Source organism: Leptosomus discolor, chromosome 9 (assembly GCF_034619465.1).
Source record: "Leptosomus discolor isolate bLepDis1 chromosome 9, bLepDis1.hap2, whole genome shotgun sequence".
NCBI lineage: Eukaryota > Metazoa > Chordata > Aves > Leptosomiformes > Leptosomidae > Leptosomus > Leptosomus discolor.
Window position 1 is genome coordinate 27,025,289 of NC_141399.1, and position 16,894 is coordinate 27,042,182.

The 16,894-nt window shown below is 44.0% G+C and overlaps 1 long non-coding RNA gene across 8 annotated transcripts; it reads right to left on the reverse strand.

Moving 5' to 3' along the window:
- Positions 1-394: 394 nt before the first annotated feature.
- Positions 395-16,602, reverse strand: LOC147414900 (uncharacterized). 8 transcript variants are annotated; one of them, XR_015183794.1, is made up of 4 exons: positions 15,963-16,602; positions 14,340-14,447; positions 11,883-12,171; positions 865-9,078 (listed from the first exon to the last, which is right to left on the reverse strand). It is a non-coding gene; the product is annotated as an uncharacterized LOC147414900 (long non-coding RNA). The 8 variants fall into 8 exon arrangements; XR_015183790.1 differs by lacking the exons at positions 14,340-14,447; positions 15,963-16,602 and adding an exon at positions 395-597 and having other exon boundaries at positions 1,667-9,078; positions 11,883-12,532; XR_015183791.1 differs by lacking the exon at positions 15,963-16,602 and having other exon boundaries at positions 14,340-14,511.
- Between the last annotated feature and the right edge of the window lie 292 nt (positions 16,603-16,894).

Consider the following 16,894-nt stretch of genomic DNA (forward strand, 5'->3'; position numbering starts at 1 on the left):
TGCTAGATCAGACTGGGGGGGCGGGGGGGGCTTGGGAGCAGCAGTGAGTGCTTGCTTCCTTCTGCAGAAAGCAGCGTCAGTAAACAAAGGGATAAATGAATCCTGTGATGAGAAGATACTCAGCTGAAAAGGGATTGGGTGGAGCACAACCTATTTAGTCATGCCAAAGTACACTCACTAATTACTTTCAGGTCCTCCTTGAAGTGCTGTGCTTTCTTTCCAGTGGAATGGATTGCCCTGAGGTAAATTGACATTGTACAGTTTCAATGTCTTTCAATGTCTTTTTTTTTTCCACAGGGAAAAAAAATTCCTCTTTGTGGGGAAAAATGTGAAAAGGAAAGTGCTGGGCACAGACTGTCTACCTGACAAGGTACTTAATTAAATCCGCCTGAAATAGTATTTGAGCTTTTATTCTCACAGCTTTCCTGGGAGGCAGTGAAATACAATTCCCATTCTGCAGACAGAAGAAAGGGACAGACAGTCAGGGGACCTGTGGGACATTACCCAGGACACTGATGCTTCAGTTCACAGCTGAAAATTACTTCTTTGGATACACTACAGCAAGGCTGGTCCAGTGAAGACAGACATATAAGCCACCTGCAAAAATATCCACAGTGAACTGATGCATGGTGAGGAACTATATGACCTGGTGATCTATGATCTATGATGACAGATGTATAGATAGACGATGCTGTACTATCATGAACCAGATTTTGCAAACGTAACTAACAGGAGCCACACACAGCACAGCACAGCACCCCATACATTTATCCTGAAACACCTAAAATATGCAGTTTCGCAGCCTGGAACCAGTGCAAATCTTTCTAATACTCGAATGTCTCAGCACAAAATACGTTTGCTACGTTCTTTTTGCAACAGCAATTTAATTCAGCATAACCCTTGTCATTTAAGAGAAGCGTGACCCTTTGGCACCCAGATCCTCTGTGCAAGCAGATTCCCTGTGGGCTGGAGCTGGACCACAGCCACTCTCCATCCTCAGAGGGGCCAAGGGAGGCTGAACTGCCATTTATCTCGGTTGCTTGCAGCCTCCCTCATCTCAGCAGGACTATTTGTGAAAGCAAAAGTCTCTCCATTGAATTTCTTCTCAGGGTAGTTTACATTTGCTCATACCAGGGTCTTTGGAGAAGGGGATGTGTGTAAGTTACCACATTTTATTGCCAAATAAGCACTTTTGGACTAGATATCCAGCACCGTTTCTGAGAGGGAACTCCTCTCTGAGAGACCCCCTTTTGCTCCTTTCCTAGAGAGCAGTCTGACTGAGATGTGTGTCCCTTGCCTGGAGAAGGACAACTTCCCAAATCAAGAGTGGGAGTCAGCTCTGGCCACTTGTCTTTGGAAAGCTTGGTACCAATGTACCTGACAGGTTTCCCTGACTTCTCTAATGCATCTGCAATTCTTTCTAATCCAATGTGACAGACTCACAGCAGAGATCAGCTGTAGTACATATAGGTCATCCGCAGCAAAACGCTCCAGTGGATTACAGGCACATAATTCTAAGCAGTGAGAAAGTACAAAATTACATTCTAAAATTTCATGTAATTTCCTATTTCCTGTGACTATCAAATGGCTGTAAAGTAAAAAAACAAGGCAGAGTAACCAAGGCACATGCTATCAGTTCAGGACATGAAATTTGCCATATGCTAACCTGGAAGATTTGCTCTTGACAAGGAGGATTTGATTGATAGAGCAGAGACAAGACAGTGGCAATCATCAGCAATGCAGCAGCTGCTGATCGTAGTCCTTCAGAAGATGGAATGAGCACTGACAGGTTCAGGTAATGCTGTGATTTTTTTTCTCTTTGCGGAGGATTCAACAGCAGGAGAAAAACCCAGACAGGTTGTTCTGGAGCCAAGTCCCATTGGCAGAGGTAGGCAAGTTGCTGTGGAAGCTTGTCGTGCCTTTTTTCCCTTTGCTGTGGAAGCTTGTCGTGCCTTTTTTCCCTTAGCTTGAAGAAAACTCCTCTGGGAGGATGGGAAGATGCACTAGACTAAAAACTGCTCTGAAGTTTCTGAAAAATAACCAAAATCAACCCTAGTCTGATTTTACTAGCAGTAAATGTTCAATTGGGAACCCAGAGACCCATTCCTTTAATAAGTGATGCAGAAGATAAAATATTATTTGAAAGGAAAAGTGAAATAAGAAGCCTTGAAACACTTCCGAAGACTGCCTGGAGTCAGGGATGACATGAGGGCTGAAATACACAGTTGCAAAACCTGTCCTTGAACAGCAGCTTTGTTTTTCAGGAAGTGACCAGAGAATAGGGAGTGTTATATTTGGCTTCTGAAAATGCTGGTTTTTAACCAAAAATCTGAGTGAAAGCCAGGACATAAATGTAATCAATGCCAATCTGAAATTTTAGCTATTTTAACCCATTCAATTAAAAAAAAAAAAAATTTAACTCTCTTGTTTTCTTTAGGAGATAAATATTTCTCTACAAAACCAAAATTTTTAACTTCAGTCTCTCAGGCCATGCTACGGTCACCAAGTTTGGCTGCTGCCAGCTCCTGAGGGTCTTGCTATGGAGCTCGGGGCTGGAGGAGCCAAGCAACTTTGGAGGACACCACCCTGTGCAGGGAGCAGGTCTTTCAGGGAGGAGAGACCCGGTGGAGTAACAGTGAGAAGCAGAAAATGGCCTCATCCTGGGCTAATGTTGCTCTTGAAGCAGTTCGCGCACAGTGTTCCTTACCTTCCTTACCTCACTCGGCAGCTCTGCAGCTCCTTTCCCATCCCTTCTAGCCAGGTGTCTCCCACTGCGTTCGTTTGTCCCTCTTTTGATGGCTCTTACTCATTCTGGGATGGTTTGGGTTTTTTGGATGGTTTGGTGGTTTGTTCAGTTTTTTTTTTAATTTCTTCAAATAACTTGGTGTTTCAGGGGCTAAGTTTCTGAAACACTGATGACTAGTCCAGCTTGGATTAGTTTGCATTCATATGACAAAAAACATTTCTTTCATTCAGTCCCTTCTCTCTTTTCAACTGCCCTTCATTCAATCTGCTCCAAGAAAAGCAGAATTAGCCAATGCTTTATTTTCTCTCCTTAACATGATTGCCACACCCCCAGCTGCGCTCACTAAAATTCCTGGCTTTCAAGAAAAAAACCCTCTTTCCTTTAAATGCTACATGCTGCCTTCACCCTCCTGAATGATCTATGAACCCCCAAATCTCTTTTCAACATCCAGGAATACAGACACTGCCCTCTCCAGAAGGCAAACCTCCCTCTTTTGCACAGTGCTGTGCGGAGGCAAGGGCGCCGGTGGCAGGATAAGCCCTCTCCGAAGGGCTTGCTGGCAAGCCCAAAGCTTTATGTCAGTGTTATTTACTTCAGTGCTCAAAACCTGAGCACCAAAAGGGCCTGTTAGCTGGCAGGGTGCCTCCACAAGCGCCCTTTGCCTCCCCTCCAACAGGGAGCACAGGAGCTGCTGAGGGGGCAGATGGTTTTAAGGGGTGCTTGACCATCTCCCAGTAAATTTTACCACCTGCCCCCCTGTGCCAAGGCATCTCTTTATGGAGATACAGACCAACTGCAGGAATCAAAATAAGACCCACAGCTTCACTTCTGCACCTGATCAAATGCTCATGGTTTTAACAACCCTTTTCTCACAGCAAACCATTTCAGAGCACAGCCCATCCAAGGCTGCATCAGCTGCACAAAGAAAGATGTTACTATGGTATACGAATGAGCTGAAACCTCCCAAAATTGCTGTTATGTAAAATTACACAGCTGCTACCTTCTTTCTACAATATCCTAGCTTTCCTCTTCGCCTCCAGAAGCCTGCTGCCTTTTTCCTTGTTCTGGGGGAGAAGCTGGGCAGGTCGCATTAGCGGCTAGCTCAAAGAAACTGAGAAAGTGAGGAAAAGCTAAAATGCAGAGCCTAAAACACATTTACTTGGTTTTGGCTTTGGGCAGTACCACAGGAGGGTTTTCAGGGCAGTTCTCTCTGGGTGAGAGAGGGAAGGAGGTATTTCCCACACCTCTCGGGGGACAGGAGCCAGCAGCCCCCCTGCCCTGCAGCATGAGGCTCATCCCACAGCTCCCATCCTGAACCATCTGGGCTTCCCTGGAGCAACACCCCTGCCCAGGAGCCACTGCAGGCTCCCTGCACTGTGCAGCAAAGCGCAGGTGGCAGCAAGTGTTTGCCTTGGGGGACTCCAGGTGAAACTTGGATTTGAAAGAAAATTGGGGAAAAAAAGCAGTCCGGGAAAAGATGTTTGATTTAGCTAGTCCTGAATATTAAAAGATGTTAGAAAAACCACAAAACCCTTCCAAAGTATGAGTTTTCCCTTTGGCAATACTGTGAATTACTAGTGACCAGCAGAGCAGAAATTATTTGGTGGTCTTTTTCTCCCCAGCACACAAGTATTCAAGAAGAGTTACAGGGAAGTGAGTGAAAGAATAACAGGTAAGCATCTGTGCTTATCTATTTCTCTGCAACATGATCTACAAGAGGGAGTGCAAAAAAAAATAATCCAAAGAGGCTCCTTGTACCTCATCCAGCTAAAATAAGTAAGAGACGAGAAGAACGTTGTCATACTGTGTTCCCTGTGAATCAGAAGGGAGACAGCTCAGCAAGACCCATCAGCAAGCTCTGAACTATTCACTGTCCTGGCAGTAACTAATGTAACAATAAAGACAAAAATGTTCTGAAAGATAGATAAAGCCATTCTTTTTCTTTATTAGGCTGTTTTGAAAGACTAAGGATTGAGTCACTGAAAACAGGAGCCCATTGGTACGGGGAAGCACATGTTAAGTAAAGAAAAAGTGACTGAGTCAAACTATCCTAAAGGTTTGTGCTTTATGATGCAGTCTGACAAGACCCTTGTACCTCCAGAAAACGTTTTTTAAGACAGTGTCATTCATTTCTTTCATGCGGTTGAATTTCAAACAGGAATGATGCCACTGGGATGGCAGTTATCATGATAACTAATTTCCTACAAAGACTACAATTGTGTTTAGGAATTTAGGAGGCTCTCAGCTTGGAAGAAAAGCTTGAAAGGAGGGAACTGCAGAAGAGAAAGAAACAGAGTTTAAGATTGTATTACCTCTTTCCTAACAGTCAGAATTTGAAAAGGAATACAAAAATCTATGGGAGGCTTCCTCAGTGGGAGGTTTCCAACACAGGCTACAACTTCTTACATTTCTTATTTCCTGCTGCTGGTTACTTACATTAAAGAACTTCTCTTCAGGTTGGACAGACTTGGGCACTACACAAATGCAGACAGGTTCTCTGAGGGTTTCTATTTCCTTTGTTCATCAATAGATCGTACAGCAATCACAGCTGTCCTGAAATCAGCAGGGGCAGGGGGGGTGACTTTGGGGAGTCAAATAACCTAAGTTAGAAATGTTTCTCCCCATTCAGTTTTTGGTTTGACTCCTTACAACTTTACTTGCAGGTCTGTGCTGACTTTGGTGTTGGTACACTGGGGGAATAAGGCAGGAACAAGAGCAGAGCTGGCCAAAGTCACAAGCCACTCACCTTCCAGAGGCACTCCAAGGCTCCAGATCTCTTCAAGCTCAGGAAGAGAGAAGAATTTGCTTTCAAACAAACAGGAACTGTATGATTTTACCCTGAAAGATCTCTTCTGCAGCCTGAGCACTTGAGGGACTGCTTGCTATCAAGCAAGGCTTCTTTTATAAAGCTCCATGAAACGAGCACGTGGGACTCTCCTCAATGTCTTAGACCAAGTGGCTATGCTAACAGTAGCACACGTGGCAGTCCTAGCAATAAAAAGGTGTGTTTTGAAAAGCACAATACTCTGCCCTTGGCCTTGGAGCTGTGGATCTGGCTGGCCATGGGTCTGCCTCGCGGGGCACTACCAGGGTGCTGCCGACAAGCCAGGCACTGGGGCTTTTGGGATGTGCTGCTTAAATGCTCCAAGGCGGCTGGCACCAAGGTGGGGGTGCCTGAAGAAGGGGGATCACCTGGAGAAAGGTGATTTGTGTACTTGCCATCCTGTATTGCTTTCCTTTAGCTGAGGTGAAGAGTATTTGGAAGCACAAGTCTAGTTTAAGTGATATCCCAGCAGCTCAAAAGATGCTGACCAAAGACTAAGCCAAAATACAGACAGATGCACCTGATTTCCTCAAAATAGCTTAGAGGTGAAAATGGTTATTTCTGTCTTTGGCTCTAATCCTGATCCCTTTGAAATTAATGACATTCTTATTGTCAGTGTTTTCCTAAAATTTCCCAGAATTTAGTCCCATGCAAGATCAAAAATAAAAATCTGTTTGGCAACAGGATGTCTGATTTCATACGCTCAAAACAACGCTCAAAACAACAGCACCTCTAATGCTGGCCAAAAAAGGTTTTATGTGGCTGGCCACCACACTGTGGTGTATCTGACTTGCACATAAATCTTACTTCCAGAAGGTATTATGAATTTTTAATTATAGATAATGTGAAGCAAAGTAGCCCTGGGTTACATCCAAACTTCTCCCAGGCTGGGCAGAGGGTTCTGCACTTGGCAATTTTTTAAACCCCTTCAGCCGACTTAACAGGATAATCTCAACCAACATCGAGAGTCTTGAATGGAAGTGGCTCTAGTGCAAAGTTGTTATTCCCAGCAACAGTGTCTGAAGTTGCTGAACCTCAGATGCTAGTACAGAATGTCTCCAACATTAAATATCGTCTCTTTCTGAGTCATGCTGGAACATTTGCTATGAGTCAACCTGAAGCAAAACAACAAGCCCTGCAAACAAAGGATGCCTTTTTATCCCATGATCCGTGGTTGTGCCTTGACATGTATTGGGCAGTACACTTTTGGAGCAAGTGCTGAGCAGCTAGAATTGCTGGAAGGCAAAGCAGCAATAATCATAAGCAGCTGGCCAAATTTTCAAGAATATTGAAAAGATCCCTATGAGCGTGAAACAAAAATCAAAGTACTTCTGCCTAAATATTTGGTTTAGGATTTTTATTTGGTTTAGTGCCTTTTTGCTGTAGAAAAAGCAGGCCAAGCAAACACAAAACTAGCCCTCTATTTCTAGTCTCCACCTTGGTCAGTCTGTTATGAATTAGCATCTCAGACAATGATTTTTTTTTCTCTGTTTTCTGTGCAGCCAAATTCTCAGAGCTGAAACACGGGACTCAGAAGGTGTGCTGATGTCTGTGTTAAATTCTTTGACAGCAATGAAAAACATCTCTCAAAGTGTTAGTGAGAAACATCAGCGCAAACCCAGGTGTTTTGATAGCGCATTGGAAAGGTCTGGAGAGGGGTTACCCAAGACTGGAACCCACAGCTCCAGGCTGAGGGGATCTGCCACAAACTTTAGGCAAACATAGAGGAGGCTAATGTTTCCAGGCAGGCAGACGTTGGCTCTGGGTCCAGAAGTCAGGAGCCTTGGAAAAGCTTTTGTGGATGGGCTGTGCCAGAGAGTGGTAGCTCCCCCTAATCAGGGTGGGCTCTATCTGGTAGAGTTGTGACATGGTCCAGAGTCATCCATTACAGATGCCTTTGAATGACTCTCTCTAAGTGTTATTCAGAGGGTTAATAATGACATTAAACATTATGCTATCTGACTGAACCTCTGGAGTGAACTGCAATCTGCTTTTCCTTTCTGGCTGCTTGAGTAAAACAATGGATATGACGTTTATATGCTCATGAAAGGAAACCCCGTGGTAAAAGAAAACTGCCCAGTCTAGAAAGTGAGGGCTTTTATTTGATGGTGCTTAGAGAAGGGTGCTCATGCTATTCCAGCTCTGAAGTTATCAGACTTGTGGGCTTTTTGGGACATTTGTCACTGTCCCCAAAGCGCAGCACTCATTGTCTGGGGCTGTAAGCGCTGAGCTCACCTGGGGAACAGCTCCAGCACCAGACACTCGAGGAGAAGACAGGGCTGATGGCAGGCCGCGGGGAGACAGAAAGCCCCAGCAGGAGCAGGGCTGAGTCCAGCTCCCAGAGCAGTAGTAGGGACCAGCTCCATCCAGCAGCTGTGGCTTCAGCAGAGACCTCAGCCCTGTCCCTGCCTCCCCCGGCACCAGGCCAGCCCCAGCATAGGCACCCAGAAGAGACCTGCCACCTCCAGCACCAGGCAGGGGTCAGTGGGGAGCTGCATCTATGCTGGGAACACAAGTGGAAGGAATGCTGCAGAAACCAAAGGCTGACATGGACATTGACAGTTCTGGTTTTTAAAGCATGCTAGAAATGAGAAACACTTCATTGTAAACAAGTTAATTCTATCCAGGTTCATTTGGCATGGGGATCTTTCCCTTCCAAACTTGCCTTCCTGCAGCTGAGCTACCTCCTCACCAATATACCATTCTGCCTAATAGCACACACTTGCCAGAAAATATCTTGCACTTACCCGTAGCGGACATCGTATCTCTGCCTGTCTTGATTTTTCTTAAATATTAGCAAAGATAGAAAATAAATGTAGGAGAGAGATAAAACAGCAGTCTGCAAGACTGAGCGATACATCATCAGGTTTGCACCTTACCTAAACTACGGTTTTGCTTCTTGAGTGCTTTGTTGAGATACTGTCACCCCTCACAGCCTGGGGAGGGGTGCTTGGGTTTGACTTGGTGCTGCAAGAAACACAAGTCGGGAGGGAGTTCAGCAATCTCCCTTATCTCTGCTCTGACACAGCTTCCCAAAGCCCAGAAAAGGGATAAAACAGTTTTTCTAGAGCACGTTCCTCAATATTTTAGTTAATATGATGCTAAATTTTATTCTGTTCCTTCACAACTAGAAACAAAATATGTATTTGTAAACTGATGGTGTGTTTTGACTAGCTGCAAAACTCTAAGTTCTTCTCTCTTAAAATATGATTTTCCTTAAGTAGCAGAAATCTACTCTTAAAAAGTGTAAGGAATCAGTTGTTCTACTCCCACTAGACCTAGAAGACTTCTCAGGAGTAGGCCAAACACCAAGCCATGATGGTAAGTGAGGAACCTGCCTTTTCCAAGTCATTCACTGGTGTCTGATCACTTTCTAGGAGTCTTTATGTTTTGAAGGGGAATCCTTGGCTTTCTCTGCACATGGCTTGTTACAAGTTTTAGGTACTTGCATCTGGTAGCTCACAACATCTTGGCAGCAGACAATAGAGCAGGTCATCATGTAGGTCCCCTGTGGAAGCATGAGATAAATTAAAATCACTCCCTAAGAGAAGTCTACTTGGAAGCCACGTGGACAAACAGCAAATTGTATTGCTGACTAAGGCTGCTCTGGGAGCGTCCTTCCCTTCTGAAGCCCCTGCAGAATTTCCCTCAATTAATTCTCTACATTCTGCCTCTCCAAACTGTGCTCTGCAGACTTAACAGATCACATTTTGCCACAGCCAACTGACTATTGATGTAATACGTAACTAGGGAATGCCGGGGAGGAACTTACTCAGCAGTAATGAAAAAAATTATTTCTGTATTTTCACAGTGTTTTAGCATCAATATGCCAAACGCGACAGGTAGATGAACTATTGAAAAGATTCTCTTTTATCACACAAAGCAAACAAGAATCTCTCAAAAGCCCAGCTGAGCTCCAAAACGTGTGGCGTCATGCCCCATGGTAAGGCGTTCATTGTGCTGAGCGGCCCAGTGCAACAAACCCAGTTAACATGTGTTGCCTTTCCATTCCACAGGGTGAAATTTATTTTCCATTAAGAGAAAGCATACAGGAATACGCTGATTCTCCTCCATTCACTTTAGTAATTTATGTATCTTTATCCTACAGAAAGCTGGGCAACCACCTTCACCTTGCCATCCAGGGACAGACCCCAGGAAGCAGATAAACACATGTAAGCCCTCAGGTGCAGTTCATCAGACTTTAAAATGCCTTATTTCCACCTCTCCTGAACTGTTCACCCAGCCACATCTCAAAGCATAACCTCCTGAGTGAGCTTTCAACCATTTTTTCAGCTACAGTGTCCAGGTCCATAGCTGGTTTCCTAGCAGGTGCTACAGGCTGGTTTGCACAAGTAAGATGTGTCCACGTAGGCTTTAGCATGAGGGCTGTTTTTCATGTAATGGAAGAGAAAAATCCAACTGCATGGGTACCTTTTCTGTAGCAAGTATTTTGTACGCTTACAGTCTTACTGTCAAGCAGCATGAAAGCTGCTGGCAGGCCCTGAAAGTCCATGTAGCCCTTGTTAGACCATGCGCTTTGCAGTCACAGCCCTGTTACACAGCATCACTGTGGCAGAGCCTGGAAAGGGCATGGGCTGAGCAGGCAGGAGAGCGCCTCAGAAGTCATTGCTTTTTGAACTTTTAAGAGAAAGAAAGCTCGTAGCTTGTTGCATAGCTCTTAGCAAAAGGAATTACTTTTGATGTGCTTATTTGCAGAGTTACCCGTGGGCTGAAATGGCTGGACAAACTGCAGGTTCCCAGGCTTCTCTGAGCATTTATAAATGGCACTAGTTTCTGCATGAAGTGAAAGTAATCTAAAAGCAAGTGCCAGAATAAATATGTATGGCTTCCAGGTGAGCTAACAAACTCACTGTGTTTGCAAAGCAGTGAGGAACATATGAGAAAAATGCCTGCTTATCCACACTATACTGTGGGATAGAGATAAAAAATGGGCAAGTGAATGAAGCTCGGGCTTCATCAATCCAACTTAGATCTAAAACTTCCAGTTTAAGTGACAGCTGGATAAGGTCTGAGAGCTTAGCCATCAAGAAGCAACAAATCATCTCCTTTTCAGACATGGGAGAGAGAATCCACACCAGCTGTTGTTTCAGAGCTGTTAGTGGAGTTAGTCTTGTAGGCAGAAAGTGGTTCTTTCTTACAAAATTTACTTGATTCCTCAAGAGCTGGGCGATATTAACAGCCTAAATCACCAACCTGGTTTCTCTGAACATGTGCTTTAACAACTTACTGGACACCATGAGAGCACATGTGCATGCCCTGTTCCAGCATCCGCTCTACTGACTCCAGACCCTCGCAGTCACATGAAGGTGTCCAGTTGTGACCTGAAGTGAGTCTTATTTTTCCCTGATTAACAATAGACACTTCCAAACATTTACAAGACCCAAATGTGGCATTGTCAGGGCAACATACTTTTAAAACAAATACGCTATTTTTCTAAGATACACAATTTAGCAAGAAGAGGTAGTAAAGCTTGACATTACAAATGACCCAAAGAACCAGTTCAACGGGAGTGCGTAGAGCACCAGGAGACCCTGGGAGAGGTAGCGAGACAGATCCTGGTGGGTACGCAGGGATGGGACCCATAAAGCATCCACTGTCACAAAGCAGTACTGCGGCAGTGAGGTTAGAGGGAGTCGTTTAAAAAAACCAGCAGAAAGCAGCCTAAGAGAAAAAGGATTAAAAAGAAAGTCATAATGGACCATGCTTGCATAACTAAAGAGCTGACAGACATCACAGACCAACTGCAGAGCTTGTATGGCTCAGGACACAGGTATTTGATGATTACTGAATTACTGTTTGCAAGACTGACTGAATATAGGCAAAAACTGAGAAGGTGTTTTGTTTGATAAGGTTTTATTTGGGCAAAACGAAATGAAAATAATTTTTAAGCTTGGTTCCATTTCACCTGACTATTCAAAATCTACCAAATTATGATAGGGTTTTTGTATCAGCAATACTGACATTCCTCTGGGTAAAATAAAATTGCTGTCTGTAACACAGCATGAAAAGCCAACATCACCTATTTCTATTTAAAATCTTGGAAAATAAAGAAGCTAGCAGCAATTTATTCTTGAAACCTTGTGTAAGCACTCAAGAAGCTAGCTGCTTCCTTGTAGTCCCTTAGGTTATAGCACATAGCCATTAACCACTCTTTTAACTGGTGCCCCTGGGCATTTCAACCCATAGCATTACCATGGCTGAGCTGAATCATTCAAGACTCCTTTCCCCACAACACCTCCACTTCTGTGGTGAGCCTTCAGACTTTTAACACAAGTGAATACAGTGACTTACCTTGACAGCAATTTATCCAAGTTTCTCAAAGAGGTAAAAGATGTGGCCTCGTCTCACATCCTGAATCATTGCTGACAGTAACTGGATGCTATGACGGATGATCAGCCTTTTGTGAATTTGCTGGTTAATGAATCACTGCAATCAGTTTTATCAAACCTTTGTACAGCTTCACCCAAGGGAAATCACTCAGCCGTGGCACCAGCAGCAGACTTCCCAGAAGGCTGGTATTTGTCACATCTCCAATTTGCAATTTCCCAGCAAACCCTCCAGCCTGCAGGTCCCATTCATTCTAGGAAGAGAACAGCACCCATGAGGCAGCTGTTGCATCTGGAATATTAACAAAGGCATGAAAGTCATAACTACAACACCCAGTGTGTGTGGTTCATCACATGCTGGGCTTCTCAGGCTGGCAATTAGCAGTGTCAAGGGATCCTGGCTGGTTCTTCCAGACTAATTCATGAAATACCTCCAAGCTGCAGATCTCTGAAGGCTGCGGAGAGAAAACCAAGAGCCAAGAGCTATTCTGACACAAGACTTGCAGCCAAATCTTTAGACAGGGAGTGGGAGGAGTGTGGGCTCATGAGGAAGGGGCAGACATGGTGCCCAGAGATAATCCTTGGCAGTTCCCAGAAGGCTGCCTTGGTTCTGTGCCAATGACTGCAGAAAGGGCACAACACTGTAGGCTCTAGTACTAGCCTAACCAGTTTACTACCTCTTTGACCTTCAGCACATCAGGTATTTGTTCCTTAAGTAATTTTCAAGTATGAAAACAGACAACTGTATTTCTCTTGCCTTATGGTTTATTTAGATGGCTAGCATTTTTAATAATAGATATGCTTACTCTCTAAATTTCAGATGACAGGAAGAATTTGGTAAATCTCCTGAAATGCAAAAAGGTAAGAGATAGTGGCAAGAATTTGTGTCAAGATTTTAGTGACATCTATTTTTTTTAATAGTTTCAGTCATACCTTGTAAAAATCAATTGAAAGATTCCAGGAACATCAAAACATCTTTGTAAACTGAAGGGATAATTTTCATTTTCCATTATGTACACCTTCTGAAAAGGAGTTCATAGCTTTGACATAAATCTCGCTCAGGTTTTTAGAAATCAGAGCTGGAATGCCTGTTTCAGTTTTACTGAAGCAAAACCTTTCAGTCAGGAAATGTGTGTTGGCTTTTTTTTGTGAAACAAAAAGATTACAACTGAAAAAGCATGACATGCCTTGAGAAATGGAAAACAGTCATGCCTGCTCAGCTTTATGTGGACCTGCATGTGTAAGAGCATGGCAAGACCTTCATGAAGGACAGGAGATTCCCCACCGGCCACGAGGCTGGCAGAGGATGAGGACCCTCCTCTGTGCCTATAAACTGTTCTAATAAGATGTAATGCATTGGGCCAGTGCAAAACTCTGTGTGTGTCCATAAGCATCTGTACACAGGTTTATTGACGTGGTGTTGAACACCCAGGCCAAAGTGCAGATTAAATGAAACAACAGCTCCCTCCCCAAGAAGAATGATTTCTTTTGCACTGAAAAAAGGGAAGTTTTCTGGGGTCACAATCATAACCTACTGAACTGCATATTCACAAAGTATTGATGAAAGAAGGTTGAAGAATATTTCAGCTCAATGCAACACTACGAGTTCCTCTAGATGAGCCAGAGCACTGCAGTGCTTTCAGTTAAATGTGATCCAGCTAAGAAAGCCACCTGTTTTAAAACCCACGTTGCCGTTACTCTTCACAGTTTCTTATGTTTAACAAATTGAGAGTCTGTAAATTGGACTAGTGGCAATCCTTATGCTCAGTCTTGTTCAGCAGTTAGGTTTCAAAAAGCCCACCCAAATCCAACTAAATGTCTCAGCCCAGTCTCCCAGCTGCGGCAACAGCAGAGATCTGTAAAATGACAACGGGTAAACACCAAACCGGGAGTGACTGAATCTACAAGATGGGGCCCACACCAGCAGTCTCTTCCATGTGTCACGTTTGGCTTGGGACCGGTCCCCATGTTGCGCTGACAAATGGAGACGGAACCTCCTCACTGACAGCCTGAATCTGCTTAGGCAGGGATGCTCCGTGCTCTCTGGGCATCTTGAGCTTTGTTTTCTGCATATTTGTTTCTCACAAAGCAAGTCAGCCTGACCAAAAGCAGATGGCTGTTCTTTGCTCCCCTCTAAAGTGAAAGCTTTCATTTGAAGAAAACGGTGCCTAAATATGAAAAGTAAGGATCGGATAGGAAGGCCCAACAGAGATGGTTTTCTGTAAGCTCCTTACAGTGATAGATTCCAAAGCCTCCCATTACATCAACAGCCCTCTATACACCAAGATAAGATATAATTTATTTGTTATTCTTGAGGACACTGAACAACAGAGAACTTTTCTCTCCTGCACCCATCAGAAACGCTGCCAGCAGCATTGCACCTAACTAACTGTCCCTTATGCAGCAGGATTTTTGCCCTTACCTTCTCCCAATAGACTGAATTACTCCCTCTTGCTCTAGGGCTCATTGGGGTTAGGTGACTGGATTATCTCTTCCATCCTTCCCATGGTTTAAGAATGCAGAATGAAACCTGTGTCTCAAGAACACCAAAAGATATGAGGTTTATAAAGAACGCTTGCTGAGTAATAGATTTACTCTCTCCAAAATAGGAAAAAAAAAAATCTACAAAAAAATTTATTTCCAAGACAAGCTGTCTTTGAATTTTAACATCACAAATGCTAATTTCCAATAATAGCTGTTTCATCAATCACATGTCTAGCCCTGCTGTTCCCACATTGTCAGAACAGTCTGTGACTAAATTCATCAATTGCTTCTGAGACTAATGCTTTGGCAAGTTTGGTACCTTGCATATTGCCTTTCCTTATTCCATATAGGAATAAGCTGGAGGCCAGCTTTTACTTCTACTCAGATCCATCCTCTGATTTTGATCTTGCAGATCACCTTGTTTTGGCAGCTATTGTGCTTGAATTCATTCCCCCAGGCAGCATATATAGACACAGCTCCAAATTTACACTCTTATAATAAATTTGCCATGCCAACAAAATTATAACCCCTGTAAACAGTCCACATGGCAATTATACATTACAAAGCAAGCTGCATATTAAGCCACACGTTTAATTCAGAACTAAAGACTGCATTCCACCTGAAAGACATTCAAATCCTTTTGCCAACAATTACCAGCATTAGTCTTTTTTATGGTCACCTCAGGTTAATGCGACAATAATCTTCATGTTTTGAGAAAAAAAAAAATCAAGGCAGCATTTTACACTTCCATGTGCACATCCAAAAGGCACCCCACTTCTGACCCACACATCTCACATCCATAGCATGAGCGGGAGCATAAAGGAACGTCAGCTGAACGCTGGCTCAGCACTGACACGGAGTAAGGACACGACTGTCTGCTAAAATAATGTAGTGGTGACCACGCCCATTGCTGAGCAAGACAACAGCACCAATAAAGGGGTTTTCACCTCAGCCCTGCTGCAAACATCCAGCTGCTGCCATGCAAATGAGCAACTCAGCTTTACAGTCACCTAAGGCAGCCCGGAAGAGTGTGGGTAACTTTAATAGGTGAGTGATCATCTAGGTAAACTTCTGAAAATTTTATCACATCTAATTGGGGCCTAGGAAGGGCAATATTAGAATTGCAGAAAAAAAGCACGACCTAAAGTGACTAAAATAGGAAATATCAGCTGCTTCTTATGTTTATCCCATGCAAAACCTGAGGCACCAGTTCTTCCAATAAGATAAACCTGTTCTGGACTCATACAGCCAGTGTGTATTAAAGTGGGGTGGGTTTTTTTGTGGAGGTTTTTTTAAGTTTCCTATAGCAAACTATCTAAAAGCATGTATACATGTATTTCTATCCTTTCCCTACCAGCTGAGCCACGCTAATGGATTACCTGAGCACTTCTAATCCTTTTCAGTATACATTATTGTGAACCATTATCCTGAACCACTAAGATTTATCTTAGCTAGTTTACTTTAAACTGGCAAAAGAAGCGGAAGCGCTCACACGATCTACTGCCTGAGCCCAGCACGGGAGCTACTGCCATCCCAGTGCTGAGACCCTGATCCTGCCCACCTTGCAGTCTTCCTGAGAAGGCGACTCCTTGGTAGCCATACGTGCATCAGGGACAAGCACCAACAAGACACTGCAGGATGCTCAGACAGGCTTGCAAACACACATTTGTTTGCTGCCTCCAGCTCAGAGTCACCAGAACTGTGAAACACCTCTCCTCCTCCTCGTACGCCCACCGGCTGGGAGAGACAACTTCTGATTAGAGGCAGTTGTGAGGCTGCTGATAAACTGTTCTTCGTCACAGCTTGTTGCAACAGAAAGTTTTAGCAACATGTTTTGTCCAAAGCTTTCCCTTGCGTTTTCTCAGTCTGAGGTGGAACTGCTTATCAGAGAACACAGCCCTCTCCAAAAGAGCCACTCAGCTGAGGTGAGTGCCCTAACTGCCAGCACTGGAGAAGAGACCTCTGCCACTGATGCTCCACTTGGCCCAAAAACCATTGCATTGGAGGAATTTTGGCAGCCTGCTGTTTAGGGAATGCATGCCAATCTAGACACCTAGCTCCAGTCCCTGTGCTGCTCTGCCTCGGAGCCAGCACTGAAACCCAAGTTTGCTGTCATTCAGCTTAGTGCCATGGCTACTGGCTAAAGAAAGGGCAGCTTCCCTCTTTCTGCTTTCTTGAAGAAAGTAACTACATTTACGATAACAGTGTGGGCTGAGAACATTTTTTGATCTATTTTTTCACAAGCCAAGCCAAGGCGAAAAAAAATAAAGGAAAGGTTCTGATGACATAGCTTCTAAAATTCACCTAGGACCAGTGGGCTTGTAAACCTCTGCTTTGCAGCAGCAGCTGAACCAGGGTTGACAGTGAGCAAAGAGTACCCATGTTCACAGCATTCAACAGCCCTGCAGCTCCTCACCAGGCTTAATGAAGTGTAATGAGAGGAAATTAATAAGCTTTGTCCCTATTGCCAAAGGAAAGGGCAGCTGGAAATAT